Below are 5,685 nucleotides of genomic sequence, written 5' to 3'. Positions count from 1 at the left end.
GACAGAAAAGCATAAAAAGAAATACGCGGTGCTGTATGCAGTATTGGGGACGTAACTTCAGCGTTGAGAGTAAAAAACATGTTCCCATCTCTCCTGCAGTCTAAATCAAACCTCTCCCTACTCGCTTGCATGGAAGGACTAAGGGGAATCCAAAATCCCATGTCCATTAAGCTCTGCGTTTGGAATAGAGGTTGGTTCGATCCCAGTCCCCGAGGGAATTTCGCACTTCCCTGTGAACCACAACACGAGCTGAGAGACAAAAGTCTTTCACAGTCGCGTTGGATTATGGGAGGGGAGACTGGCATTGCTCTATCCATGGCACAGGGTCATTCATCAGCTGGACATGTTGGGACAAGCCTCTGTAATGAGTGGAATTTGAAACAGAACCTTCTGGCTCAGATATAAATAAAATGGGAAATATCCGGAGCAACTCAGCAGCTCTGGCAGCACCTGCATGCACTCAAATCCCAGTGTCTGCGTGGGTTTCCTCTGGGTTTTGCGGTTTCTTCCTACAGATCAAAAATGTGCAGGTTAGGTGAATTGGCCTTGCTAAGTATTCCATAGGGTAGATGCATTGTAGGGTAGATGCATTAGCCAGGAGAAATGTAAGTTTGTATGACAGCGGACTGCATCTAGGTGTGTTACTCTTCTGAAGGTCGGAATGGGCCCATTGGGTCGAAAACCTGTTTCCTCAGTTTCGGTTTCTATGAAAACAAAGTGCATGTTTCGCAGCCACATTCAAAAACAAAATCTGCTCTCAGCACCACGGAAGCTCTGAAACAACATTGTCCCATGTGCATGATGAGCTGCAGAGATTCTCCAAACCTCTCTGGAGATCTCCTCACAAGCCAAGGTGAGGGGATGCTGTGAGATAATTATGCATGAGGCATATGCCCTGGCATGATTTAAGAGATTGTTAATGTATTAAGCCCCATTGAAGCAGCATGGATGCCCATATTTTAGCTTCACGATCTGTCCAGTTTCTGCTGTATTTGGCACAATGTCTATATCCAACAACAGATCTGTTTTCTCAGTGAAGGCAACATTTCATCTTCACCAGACTGAGTGATCTGTATTCCTTCTAATGATGATGTGGGTAGATGTATTTGAGGCAGGAAAATCGTAAGAAGGAAGGCAAGAACGATATTCCCCTTTTTGTAGTTTCCCTCGCCAGGAATAATTTGGCGTTCAAATCTCGGAGAATTGAAAGAATCATTAGAGAAACCGAGACGTTCAGGGTGGAGGCGATTCATGTTCGAAAGTCAGAATGGATTCGGAGGGCTGGCTTCTCATTAATGGTTTATGATTGTTGTTTAACATTATAGAGGACAAGACCATCAGCTGAAGGAGGGTGGAAGGTGTGAACCAGCAGGAAGATTCCTTCACCATATCTTCCAATACGACAGGGCCTCCCGGCGGGTGGTGATAGATGCATGTGGCTGAACGATGTGATTCTGTGAGCCTAGCGTTGTTGGCACTACAATTTTTGAATGATTCTGTCTTTTTTTTCTATGATCTTCCCTCCTTCCGATCAAATGGATGAAAAAAAAACACTAGGGCATGGACAACAGACAATGCAATGAATTTTATTGATACAATTCAGAAAGCAGCAGGTCAAGTGACATTAGATCTACACAATAGAACAGTCAATTCACAGAAATAAGTTGGTCCGTCTCACGTTTTTCTCTTAAGATTCATTTTGCTTCACATGGATTTTCTCTTGCAGCAGTATCTTCCGATGACACACATGCCCATTACCGGGATTTCATGCTGAACACAAGGGGATCGTTTGCAGATTCCTTTCTCAAATGCACAAGCATTGAAGAAACCTATTAAAGAGAAAGGGATAGTACAGTGATGTCCACTGCAAAACAATTAACACTCAGTGTGTCACTAAATCAAGTATAATGACATCCAGCACTTTATGTAGTGAAGCTAGAGTGATTGAATCGAGGAAGTGGACACCTGAGCTTTGTGGCCTTACCAAGGGGTGGAAAGATGATACCGCAACCAATGCTCTCAGTGCTGTGTTATGAAGGGATATAGAGACGAGAACAGTCCACTTGCTCCCAATTTAGTCACTGGCAGAGGACTGTGCACTGCCCTGCAACTGTTTCTGAACTGAGAGGTGTGGAGTCCAGACCCATGTACAGTGTGGTCATACAAAGGCAGACTAAACCATCTCTATGTACAGTGAACAAGGTAGAAAGTAACTATGGGCTATGGAGACAAGATCCGATCCCAGTGTGGACGAAGTAAGGTAAAACCGAGAGATAAGAAGAATATGAAGCATCACAGGGGTCTTGTGTTGTCTTACCCAGGGAGATCAAGGCCATTCCTTAATTGTTCCAAGTAGCATCTTACCAAGGGACAGAGGGACCAGAACTGCGCAAAGTGCTCCCGGTCTTACTTAATCAATGGATACGTAAAATAACTCTGTGAACAGTGTTTTCTCTCAAACAGGAAGAAAACAATACAGAAGGAGATACACACGAGCAGGTTACCAAGCAATTTTCGATTAGATTCCCTGCAGTGTGGAAACAGGCGCTACGGCCCAACAAGTCCACATCGACCCGCCGAAGAGTAACCCACCCAGACACAGTTCTCCCTGATTAATGCACCTAGCACGAGGATGGCCAATCCATCTGACCTGCACATCTTTGGACTGTGGGAGAAAAATCGGACCACCCAGAGGGAACCCACGCAGACACGGGGAGAATATGCAAACTCCACACAGACAGTCGCCAGAGGCTGGAATCGAACAGGGACCCTGATGCTTTGAGGCCTCAGTGCGAACCACTGAATCACCGTGCCGCCCATTTGTCAATTGTTTTTATTTTAAGTACTGTTTTCGAGAATATATTGTGTTTGTACGGAGTGCATTCCACAACCCGGGGCTCAGGCAGTTGAACAAAATGCAAACAACGAGTCACTGCCTAATCTCTTAGAATTCATCAGAATTAGAGTGGTCTGGGCATCAAGAAGTCTTATCGGGACTGGAGGCTATTGCAGAGTTCGGGAGCGGCGGGTCAAAGAGAGATTTTTAAACGTTTCCCTTTACAACATGGAAACGAAGCTGCTGAGAACAGTTTATTCGTGAATAGTTTTTGAGGGTCGATAATCAGCAAATTAAATTTAAAATTTCCTCCAAAATTTTCCAAAATGGGATGATAACTTTTCATTCAGAGCAGGTGGGGATGGGAATTCGGCTTGATTGAAAGAAGGCAAACAATCAGTCAAAATTCAATTGCAAAACAGCACACGTTTGAGGGGCTGGTGGAGTTCTAGCCCGTTTTCAAATAAATGCACTCACCAATAAAGAAAAGCCTTGGTTTTGGTTGTCCATCCGCAATGATTGGCTCGACAAGCACCAGAACGATATGCAGCAAAACCAGTGATTTCATCTTTCTCTACAGTGTCTTTCAGAGTCACGATGAGCTGACTGTAACAGGGAGGCACTTTATACCAAATGAGACGCTATTCTGTAGTTAATAGTCAACGCTGAAGATTGGATCCACGTTGTGTTCATTATAAAGTCTTTTCACAAACTAAGATGAAATGTAACTGAAATTAAAGATTAAGCATTTCTGTCAATCAGTCATTTATCAGTGAACAGAGAGGTTCAACTGTATAGTTGTTGACATCATGAAGCTTCACAGGAAGTGCTCAAACTGGACAAGCGAAGTAAACCATCGTTCCTGCACTGGCTCTTTTCAATTCTCCCACAAAGTGCTCGCTGTGACACACTGGACTGAATGGCTTACCCTTTTCTTTACATTTATATATTATTCGTTTCATACCTGTGAACCTTACTCCTAAATCCAATAAAGCAACACTGCGTGCTAATGCTTTAGTGAAAAATGTCATATTACAATGAAAACAACCAAACCGACGGGAATCCCTGAGAAATAACTGATTGACATAAAGGCTTAATCGTTCATTCAAGTTACATTTGGTCTTAATGAAATGTCTATAAAATGAGCACAACTTGAATACAATTATCAACGTTAATATAACATATGATTTGTCTTTTGTGCACATCAGCGACGTACTTGTGATTGTTAAAGAACAGTTTGGAAGTTCAGATTTAGTACCTGCTGCAGATTGCTGCTGCTCTTGGTGAGGGAACTATCCCTTTAACAGTTCCAACGTGGGGTCAACTGCAATGTATCTGGGATCATTATCAATTATTGTTTGCTCAGCACCTTTACAATTCACAACTGTTCTCCCGCAGATCACTGTGTGAAGGAGAAGGAGAGGAATGAATGAAAAATGTGCCGCATTTTCTCAATGGATGCCTGGCCCTATGCTGGTTCAGCCTATGATCGGTATTGCAGTGGTGGCTTTGGTTGATCTTGCTGGGCATGAATATATCATACTGTGCACTCTCGGTAGGAACATCCTCGGAAGGAGAAGAGACCATTCAGGTCCTCACGCCTGTGCAAATGCAATATCTTCGCGATAGACATACTTTTATGTCGTTCGACTTCCTCACTCTTCTGTGGACCACAAAACCATAAGATGTCAGAGTAAACATTACGTCATTTGCCCCATGGAGTCTGTTTCATCTGTCAATCAGGGTTGATAAGTTTTGACCTCCATGCTCCCACTTTCTTTGATCCCCTCAATGCTCAAGTACCTATGTATCTCAGTTTTGAATATAATATTGTGACTCGATGGTGAACCCTTCTGTAATTAAACCACCCAGAAAAGCTCACTTCGTCAAGTAGCCTGTTAAAATATGATGAACAGAGAACCTGCAAATTCAACCATATAAAGAAACGAAATCAGACAACTGATGCATAATTCACTGTGGTTTCTGGAAGACCGTTTCAAACTTCCATGATCCTTTGTGTTTCGACACTCTTCTTAACATCCCTCCTGAGCACTCTGACCCTAACAGTGAGACTCTGTCCACTAGTTCGAAAATATCCAATCAGCAGAAGAAATGGACATTAATCCACCTTTACCCCTCCCCATCCCACCACTGCCCCGCTGATAGCTTAATGTTTTCCATCATATCTCTGATCTTCTAAAGTCTCGAGGCAAAAAGCTTAATTTGTTTAATCATGTTAACTTAACATTGAAGCACAGGTATTATTTTTGTTGTTCAAAGTTTTACTCCCTCCATCACCAACGTATCCTTCATATGGGGTCGTGCTCATATCTCTTCACGCCACGCTGGGTTTCCGCTGCTGGGGAAATTGAGTCCTGTCAAATATCCTGTCTTAAAGACGTTTAGGTGCATCCAGACATTCGGACATTTATTTCAAAGAAATATTAACATTTGGGGAATGCTCGGTCAAGTATCAACGCAGTTCAGAACATAGAAGTAGTGGCGATGTTTGGGAAAGCAAATCAGGACAGGACTTATTCCGTTAATGGGTAAGGTTCTTGGGAGTATTCCTGAACAAAGAGAGCAAGGTACCTTGGGGAGCAAAATACATAGTTCCTTGAAATTTGGTCGTTGATAAGCTGGATAGAACATAACTCGTAGAACACAGAACATAAAACCATACAACGCAGTGCAGGTGCTTCACCTGTCGACGTTGTGCCGAACATTTATCCTGCTGTCAGATAAAACTAACTTACCTACTCTTAATTTTACAGTCATCCATGTGCCTATCCAAAAGTCGCTTTCGTGTCCATAATGTGTCTGACTGTAGCATCACTGCTGGCAATGCA

The 5,685-nt window shown here is 43.0% G+C and overlaps 1 long non-coding RNA gene across 1 annotated transcript; it reads right to left on the bottom strand.

Annotated features, from left to right (window-relative positions):
• Positions 1–1,570: 1,570 nt before the first annotated feature.
• On the bottom strand, positions 1,571–3,469 carry LOC148138190 (uncharacterized). Its single transcript, XR_015754023.1, has 2 exons — positions 3,314–3,469; positions 1,571–1,829 (listed from the first exon to the last, which is right to left on the bottom strand). It is a non-coding gene; the product is annotated as an uncharacterized LOC148138190 (long non-coding RNA).
• Between the last annotated feature and the right edge of the window lie 2,216 nt (positions 3,470–5,685).

Source organism: Chiloscyllium plagiosum, unplaced genomic scaffold (genome assembly GCF_037043375.1).
Source record: "Chiloscyllium plagiosum isolate Xiang-an unplaced genomic scaffold, Cpla_swu_hap1 HiC_scaffold_41, whole genome shotgun sequence".
In the NCBI taxonomy this organism is placed as follows: Eukaryota; Metazoa; Chordata; class Chondrichthyes; order Orectolobiformes; family Hemiscylliidae; genus Chiloscyllium; species Chiloscyllium plagiosum.
Note: the sequence above shows the minus strand (reverse complement) of the source record. Positions and strands in the feature narration are given on the sequence as shown.